The 16796-nt window shown below is 41.0% G+C and overlaps 1 protein-coding gene across 2 annotated transcripts in view; it reads right to left on the bottom strand.

The window, feature by feature from the left end:
* Positions 1–16796, bottom strand: part of LOC110976938 (adenylate cyclase type 9-like) — a 70012-nt gene that overhangs the window by 12201 nt on the left and 41015 nt on the right. The gene's annotated exons all lie outside the window — the stretch shown is intronic.

Genomic DNA, 16796 nt, shown 5'->3' with positions numbered 1-16796 from the left:
GACAAAAAAAAGAAGAGGTGTGAATCTTCAGGGGTGAACATTCCCACTGCCCAGTCATGTGGATATGACCATTTGTAGATTCAAATTACAGTAATCCTAAATTTCTTTTCTTTCTTTAAAAAATTGAGTGTTTTGCATCTATGGCCTCAGCTTTGCAATTTTCTTCTCAGAAGAAACATCTGTCACACTATTCAATTTAGAAACCATTAGATGCACCTAAGAAATGTGACTGATACATTTTTCATTGGCCAGCCCAATGTATAAACTAATTCTTAAACACTCACATCTTTACCTAATTAAATGTAGCTACAGTGTGTACTTTACCTAATCCTTACAGGGCAGCATTACTCGCTTTCACACAACCTGGACAATTAAGTTTCACAGTGGGCAGTGCAAACAATGGGGACATTCAAATCAATTCACCGTTGCAGATGCACAACTTATGGAATGAACAAAGGGTTTTACAAATCTTCAGAAAGATAACATAATGCAATCCATGGCATATGTATTAAATACCAACAATATAAAATGCTAAAATTACACATCCATATATAGCCAGCAAGTGCAAACATGCATGTCTGCAGTCTCCTGGCCCTGTTACCAATCGAAGTAAAGACTGCCCTCTAGAGTCCACTCCAGTCCACTCCAAGCCCCACACACAGGCCCGGAAAAGTTAATCACTGATTAATGCCGGACGGCGTACGTGTTCCTGCATCACTATTTTGAATGCGAGGGATGCTATCATATTACCACCACATTGATATGTAGCAACAGGCACTCCGGGACATGTCCCAGAATTGATAAGCTGTTCAATATGCTTTCTGCTACTCGGCAGTGAACTCCGTTATTGTTGGCAGAGACAGAGAATTTTCCTCAGCAATTTCAGTATCCATTCTGCACACATTTCAAGAGTGGATCAAGAAAATTTTTCAACAGCTAAATTAACATTCCACCTTGAAAGTACATGCACAATATGAAATCTGATGTTTACAGCAAAACAAAGTATCTCACCAAAATGAACAGAAAAACTTTGTGAAACAGAGGTCTGAGTCACTAACTCCACAGGCAGGGAGAGGTTGCAAAATTTGTTTGAGAATATTTATAGAGTTGACCATGGGTGCCAGACTCTTATCCTACAGAATGAATCACCTGCCGCTGTCGGCAGGTTAGACTTACAGCCCCCGAACTAAACCCTAAACCCTTTCTCCTTTATGCCCTCAAAAACACCGCCGAATTGGCATGTTAGGCCGGCCCTTATGGCTTGGCCAGTGGCAATCAGCAGTTACAATCCTACTGTAGGTCTGAATTGTCATTCTAAAATTTCCCAGACAGAATGACACAGCTGAGGTACGGGACACGCCACAGCAGTCTACATGTGTTTTTTAATCATGATGTAAAGTCTTTGGGGATCAGTTTCTTTGATGGTTGAATTTTGTGTAAACTTAAAATTGCTGCCACGGTTGTATGAGTTTGCTTTTCTTTTCCAGGGAGATTCTTATTCTAATATTTCTCAAATGGAACACACAACTCTGTTAGTATGCATGGGTTTTGATGTTCCTTGAGAGTTCAAGTACAACATACATGTATGAGTCATTTCCTGCACTGTGGAGGAATTTTTTCCAAGGGGAAGGGGTTATGAATTATGCTAGAAAGTACTTTAAACAGTTCTTGAATACATGTCAGCCAGTTTTCGAAACAGCATGGGTATCGGGTATGGGTAAGCCAGTCCTTCATAATTACTGTATGTATTGGATCACCTTGTAAGAGAAAGCTCATTCAGGTCATGTTTCTAGCTTCTTGTTATAGAATCTACTCTCCAAATTGCAGCGGGGAAATTTCAAGGACAAACCACATAAGAATCTTTTCCTCAACAGTGGGTCTTTAGCTGGGCAGCGATTCCATCAGGCAGGGGCAAAAACAGACGGTGATATTTAGCGATATGCGTGCAGGGTCAGAAGATGAAAATTCCCCCATCCCCTGTTGCATGACTGATTTGGAAACTCCTCCAGGGCACGTTGATGGAGGAGAGCGGAAAATGAGTGGGAGATTTCAAACATGACAGAATGAATGAGGGGGTCAATTGGATTCAAGTGTGGTCCAGAAAAAAAGAAAAGAGAAAGGGAAAGGGGGGGTGGTTGATGGAATTAGGAAAAAGAAAATTAAAAGTCTGTGCATGTGCGCGACAGGATGAGAGGCTTTTAGTGATGAGATTTTACTGCGGAGGGTACATTCTTCTGCATAAACCATGCAGCCTACTCCAGTTCAATTCAGAACACAACCAACCCTTTTCCTGAATGAGGATGCCTTTTTTTTTAAAGGCCATTCTTACATTGCTAGGATGGCATATTAAGGCATGCTACGCTGTGCAACCCATGCACCTGTACACGTGCATTTCCTGAAAAGTATTTACAGAGGGGTTCCGGAAACAGGCGACTGCAATCCACATTTATAATGCCACCCTTCTGTTTGGACATAAACAAAGAATCAACACCAGAATCTGTATCCAGATTTCCTATCTCTAATGGTACTAATTTGGATTTTTGAGATGCAGTTTCCTTGCACTGTAACACAGCATTTCCCTCATTAAAGGAAAAAAGTTTACAATCTGCATTTCAATCCAATACGGTCATAATTGAGTGTAGTAGTTATGGTTTGTAATAGGAGAGAGGGGATGTTAATCCATTGATGCAACAGAGAGACAAGGGCTTTGCCCAGGTCGGCACCCAGCTGATCACTAATCCAATCCCAGCTTTAACAGGTTTATAATGTGCAGATGGTTAGGCCTTATCGAGCATTACTCCTTCCGCTGAAGTAAATTGGTCTCAAATTTCTCTCTCTCCTTCTTGATGAAGAAAGCAGAGGAGTTCAAGAGGAGAGAATGGGGGGGGGGAGAGGAGAGACAGAAGATTTCAGATCAACAAACTCATACTGTGTATTTGTTCTTCTCTTTTCATTGCCTGGAGTAATGTCGGCTGGATGAGATGGTTCACAGTCTGTACATTGCGCATGCATTCGTGAAAATTGAATTAATGTTGAGTTTTCATCAGATATACGAGTGTGAATGTATTTTCAGCTCACTAATGTTCAGTACAGAAATGCAACCCATGTAAAGAGCAATGGATGAGATAAGTGCTTTTTAAAAAAAATTGTCAAGACTTCTAGACTCAATTTTTCAAATCAACATATATTTTCACATGAACATTTTGCTTCTTGATTTTTTTTTTGTAATTTTGATGTACCTCTCATGCTATTTTGATATACAGTTCAAGTTCTGAATCCCTTCCTGTTGTTGGCAATTTACCACAGTTGGTTTTCAATGAAATCCATTTGTGAAATAGAAAAGATTACTTTCCAATAAATTTGTTATCTAGGAAAAGGCTTAAAACCAAAATATAGATACATGTATACAATGTACACGAATCAGCGATTTTTTCCCTATATTTGCCATTCAAAATTTACTGCTAATACAATAACACGAATGAAGACTTCACCATGCTGTAACAAAGGCTTTTAAAACAAAACAAAAAAAACTGACATAAAGAAATGAATATCTGAGATCTCTTGCTTGTTAGGCTGGCCCAAGAGATGTGCACATGTATCAGCCACGGTAATGCCAGCATGTCACTGTGTCAACACAGCCACAAGAAGCCCTTCCCCAGTTTGCAAGCTGTAGACAGGTAGATGACGTCAATCCTACCTGAGTACCGGGGAATCAAAATGGGAAAAAGAGGGGGAGGGGATAAGTGCGGAGGAGGAGGGGGGCAACTAACAATGTCCTTTTGAAGGGATAGGGATGCAAAAAGGATGGGTAGATTATGGAAAGCTTGAAGCAGAATTAATTCTGAAAAGGAGAGTATTCTCAGCGCAATTGCATCAATCTAATTTGTGGGTAAACTGAGGACACTCTTAAGTATGATTCAGCTTTATTTGACTTACACGTTACATCTGCATGTTTGAAAGACTTAAACATGGTCAACCACAAATAAAACTTTCACAACTTCCAACTACATGTGTACATTTTAAAAACCAAACCAAGTCAAAGTAAGCGTTGAAAAACACTGGCTGTATCCTGTCCATTTGCACTGCGTATTGTCCATTAAGATATTGCAGTCTACTCTACGTGTGTACATGTTGAGTTCTGTTACGCATGGACAGCTGAAATGTAATATTGGGAGCAGGTGTTTACACAAACGCTTTTGTCTTTCAAAGCAGGGGAGAAACTTTGATGAAAAAGTACCAAGGGTGATGATAATTGGAAACTGAATATGAATGCAAGGTTTGCAATTGGGACAGCAACAAAATAAATATATTTATAATAAAAAGAAGAGGCAGAATACAATTTTCAAATAATAAAGGGGACATACAGGATGGCAGTCTCTGTTGTGGGGCAAGGGTGTCAGTGAAAACATCGCAGATGCATTTACATGTACGTGTGTGTGTCTTGTACATGGATGTCTAATTGGCCTAAAAGCAGTATTCTGCAGTGCGGCCTGACATTGAGCAACAGTGACAGGCTGGTGACGTCAATGCAGCCCAGGACAGGGAGACCAGATCAACTGTTTGTTATTGCCGCCTGCTTGCCAGACGTACTGCTTACTCTCTGCATCCACAGCGGCTAATTTCACGGCAGGTTTTTTTTTCTTTCAAAAAAAGGGGGCATTTGGGAAGGAAAGGTAATAAGAATTATACTTCTCCTAGCTCAGGCCCGACTAATAAAAATGGATATTACGAGGGCTGTACGTCCAGGGTTATTATTATGTGCAGATTTCATTACGTTGGAAAGAGAGCGAGTGACGATTCTAGAAGTGTAATTGACAGACGTTTTCATGCAATGATACAGGGCTTTTAATCATGGGCAGCCCCTTGCATTTCGTATTTCCCCAAATTAAGCTTACGATTGGGAGAGAAAGCCAAACTGATGCATTCAGAAACACAGCCTTTCATACCTTCCCTTTTCTATTCCCCCCCCCCCGGGGTGAGAGAGGGGACCCCCTTGCCGTGCCATTGATCTATTCCATGGCTCCATATGGAAATAAATGCTAAGTCATATAACAGCAACGGAGGAAGAAGAGTCCTCACCGTCCAAGAATTTCAAACAAAAATGCTTAAGCATTTTGGGGAGAAAATGCATCACTTCATCTTGAGAAGAAGAACAACAGCATATGTACATGTACATGTGCGCACTGTGATCGCCCTTCAGGGACTCGGACATTACACTGCAAAGTTAGGCACTTGTGGGCTGTACTTTAGGGCTAGCGATATGCTTGTGATGGAAAAGTGTGGACAAAATGCACTCCGACCATGAAATAGAATTCCTCGCCGGCAACTTCTGCTTGGCTTAACCGCCGTGCCGGGCTGTAATTTCCTCCAGCGTCTCTCATCTCTCGTGAAAGTCTTCGAGAGCCTGAGAAGCGAACAAGCTCCATCGGGGCTGCACATCTAGGATTTCGGCAAGGTTCTTGAGGGCCCTACAGTACACTGCTGCATGTTAATGTTTGCTTCTCTTTCCTTGTCTTCTCATTTTTGGGTGGGGAGGGGAGCGATGGAGATCCCCAATTCAGTACACTTCCAAGGGTTACAATATGACAGGATGCTGTTAAAAAAAAGGGATGCTTCCATGATGTGCAATGATTTTTAAATACAAGTGCAGGCAAACCTACAAATCTGGTTCCTGACCACTTTCTAAAAGGCTAAAACACCGGCACAACACAGGTACCAGGAACTACATGTTAGTGATCTCCTAAAACATGGCTATGCATCACTCCCTGTGCATTCATAGCCCTAGAAGTCCAAAATTCTCTGATTTCAATATGACTTTACAAACACCCTAGGGGGTTAGAGTTAATACATACCAGTACAGAGGCAACTTAAAAGGGACCTTAACCTTTTCCCAAATTCAGACTTTCTGTGTCTCCACCTCTTGTCCCCCGCAGTTGATGAAATGTTTACCATCAGAATCTGATGGAAATATTCCTAATGCTGGCCTCACATGAGCTCTTATAATGTCTGTGGCAGAATGTGAATCTGCTTTGAGCCAAAGGGAAGAGAAATAAATTCAGGAAACTCAAGCCACAAGCAGTGAAAAAGGTTGAGGTATGGGAATTGCCCCCCCCCCGCTTGGATACAACATATACCACTTTTAATTGGAATCCAAGGTCAATGAACAAGGCGCTCATGCATGAAGTGAGTGATCACATGGAGAAACAGCAGCAGATAAAAACCTTTCAACATTTGGCTTGTCTATGGTCAACATCGTTTGTTATCGAACAATGTACACTCTCCCTCCCGAGAGCTCGTAGGAAAACTCTAAAAGCTGACAACTGTGGCCTGCTGAACATGGCGATAGACTTCAGAAGCTAAACAAAACCTCCCTACTTCTCTGCTCAGACTGTAGTGCCACAAGACTAGCTGAATGGAATTGGCAGAATTACAAACTAATCAGACACACATACAGTGAGCGATTTGTGGCATCACATTTTGTGATGGGTTTGGGCAATTCTGCAGTTCACATTCAAAATTCTATTGCAGATGCCAGATGCAATTTGCAATCAAGCCTCAAAATTAACACTTTAATAACCACTTACTAGAGGTAAGTGGATTTTCCCAAGCAGTGAGTGAATTTCAAAAAGGGGTAAGTTGCTGGTAAGTGTGAATAAAAGCCATGGTGGAGATTGAGTAAGATTAATGATGAACGTATGAAACGTATATATATGTGTCAGTGGGACTCACTACAGCCGTTCCTGCAAGAGCGGAAGTTGTGACTAACAATCTCAACTATAAACTCGCATTAGCACATATTTCACTGTGAATTTATGGCTTGAAATGAAGTTAGTACATTTTCGCTTTCGCCGATAGCGGGTTTCGTGGCAAGTGGCGTGGAGCACACAGAGTTATTGTGTCATTTATCATTGCACAGGTTTTAAGTGCTCTGTGTGCATCATTTTGTACAAGCTTTCAAACAATTTTTGGACATTAACTCATCAAAATGTCAGTGCAAAAGGCTCTGATTTGATTACAATCTTTGTCAAGACCAATCCTCAAGTTGCGAATCAACGGAAAAACAGTGGAAAAACCACTGTTTCATAAAAAAAAAATAAATTCCCAACCCAAAAATGTTTCACCCCAAAACTTTAAAAGAAAAAAAAGGATACTACCCACCTACTTAACCTATTTTTTTCAACGTACATGTGATAGGGAGCACAACTATTATTTGTTTGGCCTAATCTGATGATGAATAAATTGATAAGGCATTCTTAGGAAAGGGTGAGTGGGAAGTCAGATACAGAGGTGGGTAAGTAAATGAAAAAAAAAAGAGTTATATTTGAGGCTTGTTTGCGATACAATTTCTGATGGAGATTTCCAATCAAAGGATAAAAAAAATTTTTGGAGACCTTTGACAAATAGTTTCCTGAACAATTATTGGCAAATTACATCAAAATAGGAAGAAAATTACACGCCGTGATTTCTGCATCACAGTGACCACACACACAAAACAAACACGTACGTAGCCAGGCTGCACATGCAACTTGGAAAGCTCTCACTGTGGAGAAATCATGTGCAACATGCATGAGATTGATTCCTGCTGCCACACTGCACCGCTGAAATGAACACAGCAGACGGACTGCAAACCAGACTGCAGCACAGCATATAATCCGTAGAGCAAGTCAGGTCTATGTCTTCGTTCCATTGAAAATATGCACAGACGCACCAATAACAGACACAGTCATACATGTAGCTCTAGAAGTCTGCTGTGGACAAGCATAAGCTTACGACCGGGGGACCAGATCATGTGCACATCGCAAGTGATAAAATGTTGCAACGCAGGTGTATGTGTGTTGCAGGTGTAAGTGTGTTGCAGGTGCATGTGTGTTGCAGGTGTATGTGTGTTGCAGGTGTATCGTTACTTGCAAAATTTTTTCAACTCAAAACTAAAGTTGAATTCAAGTCCAAAGTCTACAAGACTACAATGTACGATGAAGTTCACTGAATTCGGTCTTCCTCCGGCTGTGCGTATTTTTATTTATTCTTAAGCCGCATACAAATATTGTTGATCATCCTCGCCCGACCCACTAAATTCCCCCTCCTCCAGTTTTTACTTTTTAATCATCTATTTTTCCTTTGCTTTGCATAACTAATTGATTGCGACACAAAATCAAGTTTTTGTTGTACAAAAAGAAAACTGTATAGCAAATTTGCCAAGCAAAATTTTGGAACAAAATCGCTCAATGCACACATACATGTAAATTTATGTGCAACTCACTCTTCATACGAAACTTCCTAACCAAAACATAACAAGTCCATATACTCAGCTATCCTCTTTAATCTTCTCAGGTGATGGCGGGAAGAGATGGAAAAATTCATGGGATGGGGGAGGAGGTTGTGACTGCAGCAGCATGCCTGATCCGTCATTTCAACCCAAGCGGCCCACTACCTACTCTCACTGAGATGCAAATAAAGTCATTGCATATTCATGCCCTCATTACAGGAGAGTGGGAAGAATAGCCAGCAAACTGCCTCATCGTTATCAGCATTATCATTACAGTTGGAGTCAGAGTGTCAGTGGCTCTGCTGGAAGGGTTACGCAATGGCAAATAGTGACGGATCACGGCCCCTATTCAGATAAATGTAAATTGGCAAGCTGAACTCTGAGACCTGTCATTTCCCTGTTGTGGACATGGGGGATGAATGTTTTGGGCAATTTATTCCATCTGTTTTGGGAAAATGGATTGGAGTGGGCAGAGAGACCGTTCAACATACCAAGTGCATGCCAGTACATAGGAAGAACAAAATGTGGTCTTGACCAATTCTGTTAAATTAAAACATTCAACGACTTAACATTTCAAAGCTGATTTTCGTACAAACAATTCTTTTTCTACAAAAAACCCCCACTGTTTCCACTTCATTTTTCCATGACATCAGAGAAGCCGCACTAATTCTGAAAGTACATGCACGAACAGGGTTTAATCATTCCTATTAATCCAGAGTGCCATTCAATCTATTGCACTGAGGTTTTGCTTACCAGCTGCACATTTGCCCAAGAACACTATCAACAGGACCGACCAAACTAAACGAGATCTTGTCAGATGATTTCTGACAGGAATGTTCATTGTTCAATCATTTAAACAAGTGGACAGGGCCACATTCACTCTGTGACTAGACACGCTATCGCTATCATCGCTCTGTACTTGGCTCTGGTGCATTTCATTGCCAGGATGCTGGCCGTACAGCACTGTGCTATCCCGGGGTCCCATTATTACAGTGCATGAGAGCTCAAATCTTCCCATCCCAAAATGTCAGATCGGCAGACGAAATGCCACGTCCAAACTAATAAAATCTTTGCTCTAAACTATCCCCTCTTTTTCAAGCCGGATTTTCTTGCCAAATTCATTTGACATGAGAACGGGAAGGATGTTCTGCCTCAACCAATTTTCTTTGTTTCTCTTACGCTCTCTCAATTTCTCGCTCAAAATAAGAAAAAAAAGGAAAGAAAAAAAACATGTATGTTGATTTCACTGACAATTATGAAAGCAGACTGGATGGACCAAATGAAGCCACGGTTTACCTGGTGCCTGATCAAATTAAAAACCTGTTTGCGACGTCGCTTGCGTGGGTCTGGTTTTTCCTTTTTGCCGACTGTGTCCTGTTTATTTCCCGCCTCCTATATCCTCTTCCTGATTACTGCCTCCTCCCCCCTCCCTGGAAATCTCGTAAGCTTTGCAGACAGTGCAAAATTAGACTTCGTGTTCGGCTCCAAAGCTGCCCCGATAATCAGTGCAGCACGGTGCCTGATCAAATTTGCCGAGAAATCATGGCCACTCACAGAATGACGTTGACTTGCCAAACAGCCCGGGCCATGGTTGTGCTAACCTTGGACTTACTAGTATTTTCTCGGGACATTATGAAGGATGACTGTATACAAGTTGAAGAAGAATCATGACGGGCATCCTTTTTGGTTGTTTTTGAGCAGACGTATGCCTTTTGATCGCGAGAAACTTGTTACAGTAACTAAATATGGTCCATAGTTGTTTTTAACAGAACACTGGATGAATAATTAACACCAGGGGTTACACAAATCTACAATGAAGAGAAATGTTCTTGCAAAACAAAAAAATGAATGGAGGCCACATTAACTTTTAAAATATCATTTTCCAAAAACTAAAGCTACCATACTATGCCAATGTGCTGCTTGTAAAGATACCTGCACACAAAATACATTCACATTGCAAGTGTTCCTGGGTGAAACCAGGCTGAGCATAGTCACAATGCATGCACATGCTGACATGTTGAAGTACATGTACATACATGTATATTGTACAGACACAATATTCACATTGGCAGAACTGTCATATCTCCACAAATAACTTTTAATTACGGGTTTTGCCCTTACTCAATGTAGTTCATGGTATCCACTAATAACACAAATTACCACAGCGATTTCTGAAGAATTAACAGCCCAACCTACGGTAAGTTAATGTTCATATCTTCCGTTCCCTTTGATGACACCGGTCAGACACACCGATCAGTCCTCATTAACACAGAAATGAAGGGCGGTCTCCCATAAATGAACCCTGAGGTGTTCCATTATCATACCAAAAAGCCACCACAGATGCCGAATGCCCAGCTGGGGCCTGGAGAATTTCAAGACACATCATCAGTAGACAGAAGGAGGTGACAAAGATCGCCCAGTGACCTTCACAGAGAGTTCTCAACATCCTTTTAATGTAAATCATTTATGCTGTCATTTACTAGATAGAGAGAGCAAGGGCCCATCCATCTATTCCTACATGTACCTTTCCCTCCCCCCAACAACAGCCCACCCCAGGGTTAGATGCATATGAAGGAGAGAGACCGGATATTGCTGGATTATGTAGACGTCCACTAAAGCTTACTGTGGTCTAGAATGCGTCAGAGCAATTCCAAGAAACAAACGTAGCCCCTTGGCTTTTCCTAAAGGGCATGGAGGTGGAATTATCATCAAATAACCTCCATTTCTGACAAACGTCTACAAAATGTAATACAAGTGGAATACTGTGGTATTATTCGCGACATGTACAAATACATATTGCTGCAGGAGGGTGCTATCACCATGAATAGTCAGAACTTGGCAGCATCCGTTCACAGTGGCAGGGTGTCGTGCACATCTACAAGAATGTCTTGAAACCAAGACTTGTGCTGCAAAGGCAACATGTCGCCCTGCTTTGGCATGACACTGCCCATGGTTGAGTAATCTTCTTGTATGTAAGCTTTGGTATTACTGATGATAGGGGAGGCAGTGGGGGAGGGGGTGGGGGTTGGGGAAGGGAGAGAGATTGATTTGCCAAATGATGGCTGAAGTCCATCATTAATCTGTTCCCCTTACTGACGATGGGTTCCCCCCACAAATGCGATATTACTGCTGTACCACTATATTTGGTTTTCTTTAACATGGACTTCATCACCATACTGTCACATAAGCAGCATGTTGAAAACTACATGTATCTTGTCTGGTCCAATTTGCCACGAGACTTTGATGTGAAATAACAGCCTCGCACTTTCACGGCGAATATACTTATCAATGGTTTCAATCAGTCTAATGCAGCATCGTATGTATTCACAAGAAACAAATAGATGAACAGAACAATTACATCTGCTCCAGAAATGACGCACGTGATACAAAAAACGAGCTGCATGTAGAAATGAAGCTCTTGGAGCCTACCTGATTGATATATAATCAATTTAAATAACAAAGCAGAGAAAAAAAGTTGCTTGATCAGCCGGCATTGCAGTGAGAAGTAAACAAGTGGACAGGACAGTGAATGATGGCTTTCCATTAGTGTTGGAATATTCAGCCACAGCGAATTGATTCTGTAAGTGCGGAACTTTCAAAGAGGTCGTGATTTTACCAAAGACATAAAAAGAAATAAATCATTATTTTAGGGTTGAAAAAACTTCTGTCATGGCAACAGCCGTAAGCCCCCAAGTACAAGTACCAGTGCATGAACATGTATATGGACTTGTTGGTACTTGCCCTGCAGAGGAAAAAAGGTCTTGGGGCTGGTTGGACCAGCATGAACTTTGACCCTTACCCAACTGAACCATGAATAATTACACAAAAGTAAGAGGATAGAGAACTTTTAATTTAGGGTTAATTTGTTAGTCTTGGAAAGGGAAAGATTTATGTAATACTGCCAGCTGCATGTGTTCATCACTCTACTCTCATGTCGCATCAGAAGTGTAATTTCCGGCAGTCCAAACATAGGACTCCATTCACTGTAGCAGTGTGAATACTGCATCACTGCACCTAAATTTAGCCTCACTGATCACTTCATCTTAAACTGCCACTGATGTTGGGGGGCCAATTCTGCCGCACAGGAATTGAGCTGACAACCAGGCTGCTCATTAACAGAAGTGCGTCGTCTTGCTACTCAATGCTGGGGCTATTTATGGCTGCATAGAAAAGAGGCAATAAAGGCTCACCACTCAACTTACAAAAAAATGAAACCTTTTTGGACTGCTGTTCAATCATTTATATTTAATATTTCCTGTGGACCCTTCACTAAAAATATGTTAATTCTCTAGATTGTGGATATAAAAAAGTGGGAGAAAACCCCATTTTCACACTGTGTCTTTTTTCCACTCAGTATCCTAATGCTGTATGAATTGCTTACAGTAATCCTGATATTACCTTTAAATTGTTACTGATATTTTGCTGGAAATTTCAGTCAAGGAATCCACCGTCCTGGTAAAAAACAAAATGGCAACAAACATTGCTCTCATTTTTTTGGCCCCCTAAAATTTCACCTCCATAAGAAAGTGTCTTTGAAAAAAAAGTACACATGTTTAGAAAGTATCAACACTGCGCTAAACATAGCTCCTCATTAAACACCTGTTCCTCTCCATTTCAGTCATCAGCTTGATGGATCAAACACCTTTTTAAACAATCAATATCAACTTAAAAATATACATGTACACTGCGCATAAATGTACACTATACATGTAAATGATATCATTATACAAAAATAGCCAACGGCCACAAATAAGTCAAAGTACTTTCAAATAAAATAGTAGTTGAAACGTAACCGTTTTAATGTAATTTCCATGTTACTGCAACAAGCAAACATACTATGATATTACTGATATCAGTCAACCCTTGTTTTAACATGAAGTTGACGGGACCAGATGAATGACTTTGTTACAACCAACCCTTGTTATAAAAGGAGTGGAAAAACAAAGAAAACACCAGAATTAAGAAAATTGAGATTCTTAGAATTTGCTCTTTTAGTCTTCTTTTGTAACATTATTTTTGTTAAACATGTAGTAGTGTTCTTTGTAATGACAGTCCACAGTATAGTGATATTATTACCCCTGGTCATTGTGCCCATAATAATCCCTGATTACATGTAGCTTCGACTTACAAGTGTGGCACTGTGGTGCCAATGCGTTGTTCAGGCCAATGGTTTAACATTCCGGGTACATTTGGTGTGTACATGCAATGGATGGGCTCCAGGACAGGGAAGATAAGAGGCACATTGCAGCAAATTGCCTTGCTCAAGGACACAATAGCAATAATTTCACACGTTAGCCCTTCAAGCCAGGCTCATCTGAACTTCCCAAGATTTTGTGCGTACACGTATACATAAGGTCCATCCACCTCCTCTTGTACTCAAAAGGCACACGTACTGTACTCTATGTTCTTAGATTCACTTACAGTTGGAAAGACGCAGCAGGTAAGTGACAAAGTGTCTCTCTGTCAAGGATGCCTGGAAGCAGAGGTGAGATCTCAGGCCAGTGGATTCAACCAGCAATTTGTAAGGAGTTTAACACAGGGATTTCAAGCCCCAAGTACTAAAAACTCTACTCCTGTCAACAACCTTTGGTGACCTTTGCTTATTCAGATCACAAAAAATAAACCCTTCCCCTTCCAGTCACAAATGTGCCAATACTCCTGATGATCAGGCTGATTGTGTTAATAACCCTACCATGCAGCTAAGAGAATTCCCAATATTGAAAGGAAAAAAAAGAAGAAACTTACGGATGGCCACACACCTGGAGGCAAAATCAAACCAATCTGTTCAGCAGTGCCAAAAAAAAAAGGAGGCAGAGACAGAAATCATGAATAATTGATGGAGACTACTTCTGCCAGGCATATCTAGGAGAGATTCGGCTAACAATATTCTGTCCCTGGGCTCTGCCAGTGGAGCATAAATCCAAATGGGTTTATGCTCATTTTTCTTGCTTTGTGACACCTCAACGCCAGCTGTTGGGAGTAAAGAAACTAGAAAGGCTCTGAGCAGATGTCATTATAATTTTGCGTAAATCGATTAGTTACCAGTATGTGAACTCCCAACCATGATGAACGCGAGTTTGAATGTTTAAACACTGAAATGAAAAAAAAAATTCTAAATCTGTTAACCAATTGTCCCAAACTGAATCACAATCATGTCTCCACATGGTTTGTTGTCCACAGCAATTAACATATGCAACACCAAACCATTGGAGGCACTCCAGCATTACCAAATCTCAGAAGTTTACTTGATCTTTATTTCTTCTGGCATAAACCATATATAGAACCAAATTCTTGCTTTCAATGATTTAAATTAAGCCACCTGGCAAAGATACTTGCTTACTGCATCTTCTACCTGTATCACAAGCACTCACGTTTTAAAGGTTTGAAGGGTTTCACGGTGCTGTTCAAACAGTTACAAATTTCAATGTCCCGATCCATTCCTTAGCATGCACTAGATGCTACAAATGGGTATGAAGAACAACACCTGGCAATGCCTACACTGTATTCCCCTCTTGATGGCAGGTCTCCCTTTGCTTTAGTGTCTAACTAAGCACCGTCATCCCCCTTCGTCAGGCTCAGATTGGAGAGGGGACCAGATTCTGATCATCAGAGTGCCCTCACGCCACTGATGCTTATCGCACACCTTAATTGCAGCCCGCTTTCTGTTTGGAGAGGATTGGAGATTTGAGGAAGGACAGGCAGACATTTAAAAAAAAAAAGACAGAGAGAAGAAAGGTGAGAATCACAGACGATTGATGCAATCTGTGAAAGACTCCCATTGACTGGTTGACGGTCCAAATCTCACCCGGTGATTGCTACACTGCACAGAATTCTGGACTTTATGATGGCAGTTAGACTTTCAAAGACACATGCACATGTAACCTGTTTGGAAACCTGGCCACCCATTTATGAATACACGCCGGTATTTGCTGGCAAATGCCTGATCTCCCCAGATGGCCGCCATGGCAACGAATGACGCCATAAATCCCCCTTAATATTGGCTTTGGCAGTCCCAGTGGAAATAGCGCAGGAGAAAACAACCCGGCACGGGTAGAAGCGCGTGCATCCCTTTCAAAGCGCCAGAATCTGCGACCCTATACAGTCCCACTGCAGCTGGGGTTATTTATGAAGCAATCCAGGGACACATTCCCCTAATCTCAAAACGACTGAGACGACCATGGATGGTGAATCCTCATTATGAACTAGGCACATAATAAAGGGAGGGGAGAAGGGAGGAACAGAATATCACTTTACGCAATTAATGACTGGAGAGCTGGAGTTCTCTGATAACAAACCAAATAACATGTGCTGTGATGTGGAGTCTAAGTGTGATTGGAGGAAGCTGAGGTGAATAAGATTTGTGCATAGTGTTGCACAGCATGTACATGTACATTACACTAGGATAACATATTACATTCACACAGTGCTGCACTGCGTGTGATACATTGTACCATTGCAATATACACTGTACATGTACATTGCAGAAACTTTAAAATTGAGGGATTTTTGTTAACAATGTATATCTTCATGTACATGTACAGATGAAACCAGTCCTCATTCATAATGCCACAGGAGAAAGAGTTGAGTGGGTGGTATTAAATCCATACAAGTCCTTTCAAATTTACGACCATACATTTCTCCTTGCACTTAATCACCAAACAAATATCAAGCGTTAAAAAAAAAGATGGAGAGAAAATTGTTGATTAACTCTATCTCATACCAACAAGTCCTTTCAAATTTACGACCAAACATTTCTCCTTGCACTTAGTCACCAAACAAATATCAAGCATTAAAAAAAAGATGGAGGGAAATTGTTGATTAACTCTTTCTCATGCCAACTACAACAGCCCCTCTTGTTATGCAAGAGTGTTTGATGTACAGTACCCACTGTTAAGAGCAATGGATCAATCACTGTGCCTCAATGCTTCAACGTTTGTGGTCTGACGCACACAGTAAACCAGTGGGAATGGCCACACCTGGAGGTACATTGGACAAACTACGCAAAAGCTCACAGGCAAATTAAAACCTACAAATTAAACCTTTTTGTTTAATTTATAATTTTTTTTCTTCCTTCTAGAGATAACGAAAGCTCCGTTTGCTTGAACTGTAAACAGGGGGTGCACGAGAATCGATTCTAGGGAGACGAAGATGGCAAAGTGATATCTGGAAGATTTATCACAGCCTACGTGGGCGAATCTCTGGAATAACTTCAACAACGGGCAATTTCCCTGATGCATTTTCCATGTTCAGGAATCCTGAAGAATGTGAGGAAGCCACAACATTTGTCGCACTACTCTAAACACTGCATGGCTTCTTTCTGTCAACAGGCCACAAACAGTTGTGTTTGTGTGTATTTTTATTTTCAGATTCAAATTTCTTAATTGTTTGTCCAGGTTCTTGCAATCAACATTGCATACTTTTGTTTTTATAAATAAAAAACAACCTTTTTATTTAAACATTCTCTTCCAAGTTCCCAGGTTCCTAGTATTCCCTGGTCCCACATCCTCTATGTACATGCATACACATTTTC

The sequence above is a fragment of the Acanthaster planci genome, linkage group LG02, assembly GCF_054643075.1.
Source record: "Acanthaster planci isolate LZ-2023a linkage group LG02, COTS_SCS, whole genome shotgun sequence".
NCBI classification, from domain to species: domain Eukaryota; kingdom Metazoa; phylum Echinodermata; class Asteroidea; order Valvatida; family Acanthasteridae; genus Acanthaster; species Acanthaster planci.
The sequence above is the reverse complement of the archived record's forward strand: the minus strand, read 5'-3'. Positions and strand labels throughout refer to the sequence as shown.